This window comes from Sparus aurata, chromosome 18 (genome assembly GCF_900880675.1).
Source record: "Sparus aurata chromosome 18, fSpaAur1.1, whole genome shotgun sequence".
In the NCBI taxonomy this organism is placed as follows: domain Eukaryota; kingdom Metazoa; phylum Chordata; class Actinopteri; order Spariformes; family Sparidae; genus Sparus; species Sparus aurata.
The window spans coordinates 34,405,208-34,418,900 of NC_044204.1; the positions used below are offsets into that span (position 1 = coordinate 34,405,208).

The 13,693-nt window shown below is 42.0% G+C and overlaps 1 long non-coding RNA gene across 1 annotated transcript in view; it reads left to right on the forward strand.

Moving 5' to 3' along the window:
- Positions 1–11,122, forward strand: part of LOC115569036 (uncharacterized) — an 88,735-nt gene extending 77,613 nt beyond the window's left edge. Inside the window, exons 5-6 of the long non-coding RNA XR_003981477.1 lie at positions 10,394–10,508; positions 11,020–11,122. This is a non-coding gene — a long non-coding RNA (uncharacterized LOC115569036). The remainder of the gene's footprint in view (positions 1–10,393; positions 10,509–11,019) is intronic.
- The last annotated feature ends 2,571 nt before the right edge of the window (positions 11,123–13,693 follow it).

A 13,693-nucleotide genomic window follows, 5' to 3' on the forward strand; every position in this document is an offset into this window, starting at 1 on the left:
CACCCTTTGCGCCGAGATCAGTGCGGCACCTATCATTTTAACTTTTGTCATCTACTATTATCATATAATTGCCCAGAAAATAATGATACAGTGCAGTTCTGTCTTGTAAAAGCGCCATCCATTTACATTTAGCCACGCTAGAAACTGCAACAGAGGTGAAAATTATGGTCTGTCCATCACCTTTCTCCATATTGAAATATCTCAAAACTACTGGAGGGATTGCCGCATAATTAAGGGTCAGCAGAGGATGAGTTATACTCACAGTGCAACACATCCTCACATGACGGTTGCAGAGTAGCAGCCACACACATACCAGATCTTTGTCATACGGTTGCAGTTTGGTTAGGTTCAGGAAAACATCCTTGCTCCTTAATAAGTTAAAATAACTCACAGTTGACTTCTCACACAGGCTCCGAACAGCTGTAGACAGATGTTAACCTATTTTTCCGCCACGTTTTTTCCTTCTGCTGTTCGTGTGTTACTGTTTTTAATAATCCCTGTCGCTACAGGAAACAACAACAACCTCCAAACTAGCAACCTGCATTCAAAACTAAAAAAGGCAAGTTACTGTGACACTAACCTCTCTTAGGATGCCAAATGTAAACCAGCTAGCAGCTCTTCCTTTTTTCTTTTTTGCAGGGATTTAGACATTTTGATGCCTTGTCTCGCCTCCCTGTGGGAAAAGCACGATACTCTTTTGCACCCTCAAAGTTCAAATATAGACCTTTGACTACAAATTATCTGACACAGTTGAACTACATTGTAAATCATTTGATACATGTAATATATCTGTATATAGCTATAAGATTATCAAGACAGATTTTTCCAATGTTTTGATATATTAATATCTTACATCAACTTCTGAAGTTACATCTTGATGATGCCAGATGCAGGTTGGAAATTAGAATTACACACAGAAATAACAGCGAGTGTGATTTCTTGCCAACATTTCTTGTCACAAAGTAATAAATTCTCTGCATGAACAGACACGTGCAGACGACGCGCCGACACCAGGGAGCTGTGAAATTTCTCAAATGATGCACTAGTTTAACTTTACTGACCCTCGACAGGTGGTTGTGCATAAAAAACTAAATTACCAACCGTCTGTATGAACGCAGAAGCGTGTACACTACACAGGACAAACCCTGGTCAACAAACTGCTGTTTGAAGTTTACAACAGAAGCATTTCAGCTTCTTTTTTAAAAGGCAGCAAAAGAAATACTGGTTTTTAGAACATTTTCAGTCTCAGAACACTGCAAACCCACACAACATGTTTCACTCCAAACCTTTAGAGACCAGGCTGCAAACAGCAAACAAGCCAGATCTTAATTAATTTGAATCGTCTTAAAGAATTATTCGTTTTTCTGTGACTTTTTCTACATTTCAGTGAAAGGGTGACGGTTTCTTTAAGTCTGCATGCAGTCACAAGAGACGGATATCATTAACAAGTCTCATCTTGTACCTGCCCTGCTGACAGCATCACTACGGCTGCATTGTCAGAGTCGGGCCGCCAGCACTGTGAACATTTCGATAATGACAAGTCTGTTTTTCACACCCTGAGTATGCAAGCTCCAGTCACGTTCTAACAACTTAAATGAAACACCCCTAAATATTCAATAACACGAAGCATAGACAGTGTGTGAGATGGAAACGGTGTTATGAAAACATACCAATGAACAATTTTAACAACTCTGATTAACTTCGAAAATGCATATGAATAAATTACATCATGTTGAGATTCAGATGAGTTTTTGTAAAAAAAAAAAAAAAAAAAAGATTTCAACGCCTCAAGTTCTTTCACGCTGATAAAAGTTACCTTGAGAAAGACACCAGATTTCTTTCCAGCACGACATGACTGTCTGTAACTAAACTGCCAGCCTGGAGGAGACATACTGAATCTACAAGGATCCATAAAATATTACATAACGGACGACAAAACTTCTATGTAGGCTGTTGGAGTCCATTAGATCAACAGAAAACAGTGTTGCGGCACTTTAACATTGAGCTGGCAAAAGGTTTATAGACTTTACCCTCGTATTTAATTGCCATTGCTCAGGGAGTGCTGGTGTAGCCGGGTATGTCAGAACACATCTAGTCTGCTCTGGTGGCGGTGTGATCATGACGTCCACCCCGGTGCACCGCAGCAAATCCACAGCTTTTCTCTGAGACAGGCGGAGTGTGAGGTGCTTGGCAGTTTGCCCTCGCCTGATGAGGTGCCATCAGGAGATTTTGTGTGTGGTTGTGCACCTGGAATTGTGCATGCGGGCACGTACAACACCTGTTTATAGCCCATTTGACTGAGAGTGAGGGATTATGTTGTCTTTTAATAAATAAGAACGATGCATCCGTCTTTTAAAGAGACAGCGAGGAAATGAAATGATCGGATGTATAAAGGAATGAAAAGAAAAGCCACACTCCATTCTAGACAACACATTAAAGCAGTGGTACTGTTTTTTTTTTTTGTGATCCAAGCTCTTTGTGCAGATTGATGTATGAGACTGTGAATAACCGTTCTGACAATGTCACTTAGATTTTTGCACAGCCCATTCTCACTCAACAACACGTAGTTTGACGCTGTAATTACCCCTCTAGTGTCATTTCTGGAAGCACCCGTCTAATGTGGTAGAATAAAGAGCAGGGAAGTCTGAGTCAGGATGCAGACGAGCGCCATTCACAGGACGTTCCCTCTGCAGAACGGGATGTGACAGGGAGCCAAGAGTGATTTATTTTAAAGGTACATAACGTTAAGTAATCGAATGTAAATGATGTTGTCGATGCGTTACGTGAGTGAGGCCGGTCAGATGAGATGTAAAACTCTTCCAGGATCTGGGTCTGACCCAGGTGGTCTTGCCTGGAAAACCCTCAAGGGGAGGTGCACAGGAGGTGTCCTAATCACATGTCCGAACCACCGCCACCTGGCTCCTTTTAACGTGAAGGAGCAGCCACTCCGAGCTCCCGGCGGATATCTGAAATCCTCACACTATCTCCGAGGCTGAGCTAACCAGCCGCCCTGCAGAGGAAACTCATTTTGGCTGCTTTTATCAGCGATCTCAGCTCACGACCGTAGGTGAGGCTTGGAATGTAGATGGACTGGATGGACCGTTTTATTCCCCGTGACGGTCCTGCTAACTAACAAAAGTCATATGTCACACTATGCTATCTACGCATTTTATTTAGTTTAAAGCCGTCTCGTGCAAAACCGATGTTAGAGTGGTTGGTGGTTTGAAGCGTGACCAGGCTGCCGTGTTTGACGAGTTGGGAGTGCGAGCGCTTGGCTTTGGAGACTATTTGTGGCTGTGCTTCTGGGCACTGTGACCTCACTCTTGGTATTCAACGGATATTTTTATCCAAAAGAATCACAGGTGTATACCCCACAGTCCATGTTACAAATAGAAATACAGGCTGAAACCTGCATGCTGCTGCCTTTGGTCTGATTCCCATAAGGTGGAAAATTCTGCTCAGATGACCGACCTAGTGTAGTGAACTAATTGTTGCCTGTAGGCAAAAGGTCGTTTGCACAGCAGACGTTTTGACATGCCGTCACATGAACAAGCAGTAAGACGGTCTGCTGTCCATCGAGCTGTGCCGGTCCAAGCCCCTGATTATGTTCATTCTGTCTCAGTGGGTCTCGCAAATGGAACAAAGCCATTAATTAATGTTATTAGTACCACCTGTGCTTTTCCTACCATGTAACTGCTCTCTCCGTACACGAGTTCAGCAGGTGCGGTTTCAGCATGCAGCACGTTTCACTTGGTTTATGAGGTATCTGATTCTAACTGGACGGTACAGAACATCTCTAACAGAACTTGCCGGTGACTAAAGAGGACAGCTGCATTGTCGTCTGCCACTTGAATCATTTCTAATTTTAATACCGTAATTTCAACCTGACGCACACGTTGAGACAACACGTCAGTTATCAGGGCAGTCGGATGATGACTGTCAACTGAACATTTTAATCACCTTCTAACTTTATGTGAGCAGCGTATAAATAGTAATGTTGAGACACCTCCGTGCAGTCAGTCGTGTTTTACTAGATGTTTTTGTCAGTAACCATGGTTACAGGTGCCATTTTCATCTATCGCAATGTTAAAAGACACAACTCACTCACACACGCCGCGTCGGTCTGCGGTGATACAGACTGCCTCACCAACAGGTAACCATCAGGTCACTATCTCAACTTCTTAGCTTCACCTGAGCTACGATGCAGCTACAACCTAATAACAAAGACGGTATACTATACTATACAACTGTGCTGTTAATAAGAAACTGTCTATTGTTGTTATTCTGCAGATGCATGTTGGATGCTCAATAAGACTTTTTCTGTCTGTTGAAGAAACATTTAATGAGTTCAGTCATAGTTCTTATTAGAAAACATATCATCGACACATGCTAGCTAACATTTGCCGAATGGTGAAGCTGGTTGTCGTGCGTTAATCCTCATTTTACTAATCTGGCCTGTGTAAAGTTATTGATTAAGATTGAAATAAACAAGAAATCTTCTTTCCTCTGTAATGCAGAGCTGAGTACAATGACAGATTCCATCTTGACTCTGTATGAAGAAAAATATCAAATGTATGACAAAAAGGATAATTCTAGTGAGTACGTTATAGCGCTTTCCTGTTAATAATAATACAATAGACTTACGTGGCACTTTTCTAGACTACTTCTCCACTAGATGAGTAACTACAGCATGAAACGTAGAAGCGCAGGGCTGCTGACCAGGCTGCTGTAATGACAGGAGTGAGAACAGGCTGTATTGTACATGACAGCTGATAATTCATCAAGACAACACAAAAAAAAAAACTGAAAGGAAATGGATCACAGTCGCGGACCTGACATGCTGTTTTTGTTTCCTCAAACAACCCTTTCCCAGTGTGATCGGGCATTATGTGTTCCAGAAGTGTGAGGAGAATAATCAACACGCATCGAATTCAGATGAGAGATTTTGCGACATGATGGAAAAAAACAGAACAGTTCTCAAAGATTTTAACAAAAGAAGCTCGACGGGACTGAAAATATTGAGCCTGAAACTGCTTTCCACCTTCATGGAATGCTTTTATTTTCATTCATCAGGAAGAAGAAAAGCATCAATCGATTTACCAACCTCTGAAATCAATCGTGGGAAATATATATGTAGATTGTCTGTGTTTTGGTTTTGTTACCTCTGCTTTTATGGCAGGAAGAAATACTTAGATTCACACGTATAAATGCAAAGGTTGATGCACTGGGATGGATTTGCGCGGAGGGCTGTGCGTCCTCAAGGTCATCCATCACGCTCCTTATCCCACTTGTCAAATCTGCTGAACTGGCTGTTTGCTCTTTTCAAATGCAGCTGAAGGTGTTTTCATGCTACGGAATGCAAAGACTGACTGAATCAGGCGTTTCGGTTTGGATTCTTTATGCAAATGCTTGTGTCAGTCAGTAGTTTCGGGGCTGCACCGTTTGGAAATATAATGAAATGTTCTCTAAAGTTTGTATTTTCAGCGTAAACCAAGTGAAACAAATGATGTCATATTTTTTTTAACAAATCCAAGAGCAGCGGGAGGTTTATTGTGATGAGTGTCAGTACACTGCATCCTCATCCACACTTTGTACTTTGCCCAAGGCTGGAAGCATAAAAGGATTCTCGGTACAAAAGAGACACAACGATGGGCAAAATCAAGTAGGTCCGAAAACCCCACATCAGCAGGGCATCTTATCTTCGGTTAATTAAACACAAAGATTTTACTTTAAAACAAGCTGGACGGCCTCGTGTGCTGACAGAGTGGCTTTTTAGTTTTTTTTTCCAAAATTTAATGAATCCACTTTAGTTTCTGTGAGCATGAATTTATAATGTTCAGTTTCTTCTTCTTGTAATCCATCTAATGATTGTTTTTCACGCAACAACTATGATTAAAGATATATTTAAATCATCTCATTGTTCAAACGACGATGCAACTGATCCCTGTGCAGCCCATAAGAAACTAACAATAGTTATGATTTGTGTTGCTCTGCATGTATTGGTGGTCTTGTGTTTGAAGGATCAAAGATCACATCACACTCCTTTATCACTTGTCCGGTCCTGTAAGGCGTATTCTAATTGCCAGGCCCAGAGATAGAGTTCATCGCTCTGGGCAGTCGTTACTGTCAGGCCCTGCTCCACTGGTGTTAGCTGCAGGGGCGATAAAAGGAGCAGGAATCGAGTCAGACTGCAGAATCTGGATCGGTACGTGGATCCGATCAATCCCAACTCCCACTCTAATATGAGTTTCAGTCAGAAATAATCTTGTCTTGTTCCATTAAGAAGTCACATCCAATCAAAAGCACCAAATCCAAAGGTCACCAGTTTGAGATTGAGGCACTTCCAGAAAGTTAAACATTGCAAAACCAAACAAACCATTTAGATTATTTTTTTTTTAAACCCCGTCTCAATATTCATGCGTTGTTTTCTTTAAGCCCGCTTCAGACAACTGGATGCTCGGATGCTGGAACCGATCATACACAATCAATGCCCATCCTTGCGGGGAGTGAGAGGGTGCAAGGTCAGTCAACAAACATCCTCTGTTCTCTCTGCAACGGGTGTTAGAGCCCATTATGTGTGGAAAGTCCCTTTGGATGTGTCCTGCTGTCCAAGACTCTGCGCCCTCTGGCCCTCATTTGAAAGAGGGACGTGACCTTCAGACTGAGCGCTGAACACCACAGTACTGAGGCTCACATGTTTGAATTATTCAACACAGTGCTGAGACAGAGGAAATGATTCTTTGTAAGAGTAAAACATACAGTGTAAACAAATGAATCGTGAGCTCTGTGTCTGTTGCGTATACTTTTAATTATGACACGGGGACAAAACTCTGCTCACACAGTCACATTTTAGGTAGTCGACCATGACAGTCAGACACATCACGTCTGCTGTAACTGCTTGTTTATCTTCCCATCCAGTATGGACAGAAGATGTGATTGGTGATTCGGTGATTCTGTCATTCACAAACTCAACACCTGCAAATTGAATTTGCAGGTGTTGATTTAAAGGTGTTATTGATAACAATCAGGTGCTAAATGTGCCGATCCATCTTTCCCCCCTTCTGCTGCATTTGTGTCACAACACTGTTATTGTTCCCCCTCTAATGGCTGCTAGTTTGTTACACTAGCTAACGTTGACATCGCTAACACAAGCTAACGTTAATGTCGCTAATTGTAAACAGTCAAATAAATGTAATAACAGTTAGCGGATGATGGGCAATATTGATTTAACCTGTTGATCCCGAGCGGACCACCACTGAGCGCCTTCAGTAACAAATAAGTGAAATATACTTCTTGTACTATATTTACTATAAACTATAGACTTCTTCCTCTGGGATATTCATTCTAAAATTGTGATAAAATAAACAACAACTCATACATCTGAACAAATATTTCTAGTGACGATTATCTAAATAGACCTTGTAGTTGCAGAGATGCGCTCTGTTAATTATCGAGCAGAGACACGCAGGTTAGTCGACACAAATATACACAAATCCATTTTTGGATGCGTCCTTTCAATATAGTATTAATCATGTTGTGAGGAGGAGAGAGAGGAGGACGGAGGTGTCACTTTTTTTTTTTTAAATGATGTAAACCTCTTCACTGAGTCATTCGCACATTTACAAGCAGTGAGTCTGTCAGACGGTTGGTAAGTGAGTTGCTGTTTATCTTGCGTTCTGTTTTATATGCCAGGCACCGCTCTGCGCGGCTTGTGTTCGCAGTTGTGTGTACATTATCTATCAGCTCAACTGAGGCAAGTTATGTTGTGTATTCTGAGCTCGGGAAGTCAAATCATTCTGAATCTGAAATGGAGGAAAAGGGGGGGGAGACGTCCCGGACAGCGAGATCTAATCTAGAGGGCTGACAGGCAAAGCAATCAACCTTCCAAATCATTCAGGATGATGGGCGGCTAATTTTCTTTTTACATCTTAATGATTAATCCCCCCAGCAGTGTATATTTATATTTTTTAACAGCCTTGCAGCATTCATGCTGATGTTGATGGTCTGACTAACAGTGGCACTTATTCAAATTAGCCTTGATGTCCCACTTCGGCACCGGGATCAAAAATAGATGCTCAGGCAATCTGCAGAGGCAATCCAACAAGCTCATGTGCTACAAAACCTACTGAGAGGAGTTACGTTTTCTGCCACTCCAAAGTCACTTCTGGGTATTTTTATTGGCAGAGGCACGAGCATGAAGGCAATTATACAGAGCCTGTGGGGTGAACACTTGGTGTGACCCTGGCTCGATATGAACAAGGTGTTTGTTTAGATTAAACTCCTCTTCTCCTTTCACTGAAGAGTATTCTTGGCCGGCACTCACAAAGGATTGTTGTAAACTAACTGTTGACTGGGATGTTGGAGTCAAGGAAGATATTCTGAAGATTTTCTATAAAGAGCTTAAAAAATGCGCTGCTGAATCGTGATGCGATATGTCAGGAAGTATACAGAGATTAAACTTCCTCTTTCTACAGTTCTGGGGGCCACTCGGGGGGGGAAAACAAGTCGCAAACACAACACTGAAATCTGCTTATAAGTTGATATAGCAGACTAGTTGGCAGCCGGTTGCTTATTTACACATTTAGCCGTTATGTTTGTGTCCACCTGGTGAATGTCAGCTGTTTTCTCAAAGCTAAATTCTCCACTACTTTCACCAGTCAGTGTGTAACTGCGCCTGTCTGCTGTTTGGTTCTGATCCGGTCGTGTACAATGGGCTGTCAGATCTGTCAGTGAACCAAAACAGTAAAGTTGAGGGTCGGGAACCCGAACAATGAGCTGGAACTCAAGGTGAAGCTCTGCAGCTTCTTTTGATAACTTTCTGTAGGTTCATCACGCATAACTACGTCACATTGTTTCCACACGTCAGTTGGTTCATTGTACAGTAATTCTAAAAATAAAATGTGTTGTTTTTCCTGCGCAGCCAGACAACTTGAGAATTATATTTCAGTGACTTGCTGACAGAAGGTTTTCTTTATTAAAGGTGACACCAATCCAACTTCGTTGACAGCCAGCGAAGAACATCACTTTGTACTCTGCGGTTTGTACGCCATCAACACTTTCATCACTGCCATGAAAGATTGGAAACATGTTCGCCAACATGTGGAGGAGCATGAAGGGAGTGTCACCCACGGGACTGGAGCTGAAGTGTACTTTTTAAGGGTCTCCAAGGCAGACATAGTTTGTTAGCTGGCAGTCATATATCCAGTCACAGAGAGCAGATCTGCAAGAGGCGCAAGTTCACACTTCCAACTCATCAAGTACAGCAGCTTGGTCAGCGGCATTCAAGCTTCAAACTGCGACGCTCTAACTGCCCGTCTCGTGCCGGTTTTGCACGTGAAGGACTCCGCGGTCACGTCAGCATTAAAACATAACAGGCTGCAGCGTGCTGGATGTGTTACTGAGCTGCTGCGGATAATACTGTGTGTGACATGATTATCGATAAATATGAGGACGTGATTTTTCCTTTACCTCTGACAGAGCGAGAAAACCGCAGGGGGAAGTGAAAGAAAAGAAAAGAAAACTGCCCCTCACCTGTTGTGTGCGGTTTCTTCCTGTCTGACATGTTTTCTACATACAGACACTAAAGCTGTAGTGAAACGCCCGTATGATGTCGATGTGACCGTCTACAGGTTGTGGTCAGGTCGATTTTTGCGGAGAACCGTGGACATGTCGAGGTCGAAAAAGGTGAGACTCTGATTCTCTAGATGATGCAACGCAGCAGACGCGGTGTGTGAACGCTCAAACCGGTTTACATGAACACTGGCATGAAAAGCGAGAGAGAACGCAGCTCTGCACGCGCGTCCTGTGTGCCTGTAAGATCGGCATCTGGTCAGATTTTTAAAAAACAGTTCACACATTACGACTTTTGTTCGTCTTGGTCTCTTTAGGTTTAGTCCCACCCTGGAGGGAGGATTCCTTAAACCACATTTCTGATTGATGTTTTTTTGATGATTGTTTGCAGACAGCAGTAACGTATCACCAGTACAATAGTTAACAATGGCTGCTGCTTATTTAGATATTATTTATTGATTATAGACCAATAACACCCAGGCACAGTCGTCTGTTCCTCTGCAGCAGGCTGAAGATGAACGTACTTAATTTCTCAATATAAAGCCTAATTTATGGACCAACAAGACACTAACAGAAGTCAACATATAAACCAGCTGTTGTTTGTTTATTTGGAAGGTTATTTTATTGTTAATAGAGCAGGAATAATGTTCTGTACCGCAGCAGGCCTCAAATATACATGAATTATTCTTGTGTTACACTGGAGATATTACTTAAAGTTTGTTTTGTATTGTATTATTAATTATTTACTGCACCTTGTCAGAAGTACAAATGGAAACTCTTCATGTCTGATGTATCGAATTATTTCTTGTTTATACGCCTGCAGTACACGAGCGTGACCCTGAGCAGGAAGTCCTTCATGCTCCAAGGTTGAAATGATCAAATGAGCGATGACATCATCTGTTATTCACTGTGTGGAAATCGTCACGCAGCCTCTCCAGGTACAGAAACTCATCACGACTGCACAGTAGAGAGTACAGCCTGCTAATGAGTGGTGGCAGGACAACTGGTGTGCTGTGAATGGGATATTATGGGCTTCAGTCTCTGTTCTGATTCTTTGTCTGTTTTTTTAAAAACATTTTTTAGCTCTTTTCACTCAGCGTTTAAAGGCAAATAAAAATCAAGTTGTCATGTCAAGATAATTGTTTTCTGACATGCCACAAAATACACAATCTGACAGAAATCTTCTGAACTTCATCTCACTTATTAATGTGCAAAAGTAACGTTAATATGGTGAAAAGCAATAACCTGATTTACGTTAAATTAACAGCTTGCGAAGTTTGAAATCGGACACGATGCCCTCAGATGAAACGATGTCTAGAATCAGATTCACTGTTTAGCTGCTATTGTTTTCAGTCTTCAAGGTGATAAATGAGTGTTTTCTAAAGATCATCGTGTCACAAACTTCACAGTAAACAAAATTAACCTTGTTCTCTCTTTGTGTTTCTACAGTAATGCTTTGAAATTACTGATGCAAGTCTGCAGGGCTCAGCGGTGCAGTGAGATCAGTGTCTGTTAGAAGCATCTGCTGCCGGACCGTCAGACTACAGTGAGCTTCTTTACTCTGACGATGAGTCGCCTGAATTCATCGTCTGCAAACCATTATTAGTGTTATTTAAATTACGTGATCTATTGGTAAATCATCTATTTATATAATTAGTTTTTGCCCACCGAGACAATGTCGTTGTGAGTTTTGGCAATAGAAATAAAATTGATTTGATTTGTTTTTTAAGCAGCAAAAAGGGACAGTATAGTTTTTGTACCATCCTGACTGTATAATGACAAACATGAAAACATTTAAGTTCACTCAACACAGTTTCAACAAATACGGCTTGAGCTCTATAACATATGCTAGCTAGCTAGCGTTAGCAACAAAGTGCTGTAGGGATGAAGTATTTTTTTAGACTAACCTCGAATTTAGCATCGCTCTGGTTCCCTGAACAAAAAGCCTGCAAGAGTTTAAATAAGATTTCTGAATATTGATTTTGATACGTACATTTTTTGTTCAGAAGATATAATCTTCACAGTTAAACTCCACTTTTGTGATTTCTGAAGGTTAAATCACTAAAATTAAAAATCTCATGTTAGACTATAAACACACGACATTATAGTCACATGACTAGAACATCACCACCAGTAAGCGTCTTAACTGTGTAGTGTTGACGCCAGAGTGGGAGCAAAGGGATTTATTTGACAGAGCAAACAGGAGTTAGTGTGAGCCGTTCTAAGGTGAGGTGCAGGAGACACGCTGGCTGAATGTAGGTGGAGAAGCGAGGCGCAGAGGTCCAGCGGTGAGTTGGACGGTGAGGAGGTGCTGCAGCTGGGAGGCAGGTGGAGCTGAGCGCTGATCAGAGCGATGGTCACTGGTGGAGACGCAGAGAAGCAAACATGAGCTCAGGCAAAAACAAGAAACAAGAAACAAGAAAAAAACTCTTCAAGAAACTACTTGCACAAGTAGAGCGGCTACATAACACGTCTACTGACGGAAAATCATCAGGCAGCGAGCAGACTGGTGATCAGGGTACTTGAGCAAGTGCTGATTAACCCAAACTCGCTGCAGGTGTGTGAGTGGAGACAGCAGCAGCTCCAGCACAGAGACAAACTCCACCCAGCCTCCCGCAGCACCTCTGCAACACAACGTACGAAACAAAAACACAACCAGAACATCGAGTATTCTATTAATACAGAAATACTTATACAGGCTTTCAGTATATTGATCAATCTGCAAGTTGTAAAGTTTGTTCCTATGGTAACCACGTGGCATATAACCAGAAAATACAATTTGAAGACCTCGTAGACTTTGAGACGAGGGAACCGGATGTGCAGAAATGCTGACGGGTTTCTGGGTTTCAGGACTGCAAACTCCACCTCTCTGTTAGTTAGTGCAACAACCTGGCAACCGCTTGAGGGAGCAGACGACTTAATCAACATGTTATAGACGAGATATTAACTCTCGTCTCTCGACCAGCTGTCTTCTCGGTGCCTTGACCTGTAGCCTCGTTAACTGTCTGTCACTCACGAGCTTCAGATCCTGTCACTTGGTGCGGTCTGTGTTGACGAGGCTGTGACACTGTCAGATGTTTTAAATAACATCTAAACTCTGCTCACATTCCTCTTCCATTGCCCAGTATATCACCTTGCAGTTATAATTAGTTGTAAAGTATTTAATCCTACATTACAAAGACGAATGCCTTCTCGTAATTACTGTACGCATTAAAATAACAAAGTTAATTAGCTGAGGTCAGGTTGGGAGAATTGCTAGCGAGATGAGTAAATTACATACATTTATAATAAATTGCTGCTGTTTCAGAGGTGATGAACAAAATGATTATTCGTCTGAAAAAAAAAAGTTTCTGTTGTAATCGTCAGGTCTGATCGAGAGAGGAGCCCCCCGTATGTTTTTTGGGTGACAGTTCCCAATACCCAGTTAATGAACCCTCAGAAAACCAATCTTGATGTGAATAAAATTTAGATAGAGCCAACTGTTGTGATATGGGGATCATCATCGGTGTCACTAAGATGCCACACAATCCTGTGCGCCCCGTTGATGAAAATCTCAGAGAAGAAAAACAATATCTAGCAGCTCATTGCCGGGATGATAATTGTTGTTCCTAACAGAATGGACGGCGTGTGGGAGTGTGATTAACCAGCTTGGCTCGAGAGCCGGCAGAAGGGCCAATTTCAACTCAAAAACAAGAGCAATGCAGTGCACCATGGGTAGAAAATGATATCAGTGGAGAGGGCACCTTAGACGAGTTATATACAGATTCTTATAAATCAGCATACAGTAAATAACAGGAAGCTTTTGCCTCTAGCGGTACAATGTGACAGCAGCTGGCTAACGCTTGTTGAATGAAATAATATTCAGGTGAATTCAGGGGGAAGCTGCTCACTCTCATTAAAGGCCTCCTGATGCTTTATAACTTCAGCGCGAATAGTAGGAGGAGGAAACAGGAAGGAGGTCGATTGGCTGCGGCTGCTCTGAGAAACGGCGGTTTGAAACAGCGTTGGACATTTTGTTTCAAGCTGCCGCCAACATCATTGGAGGTAATTATGAGTAAATTGTATTTTACGAACAGGAAACATTAAGTGAGGTATGCTGGTCAACTGTGCTCATCACTGTCGG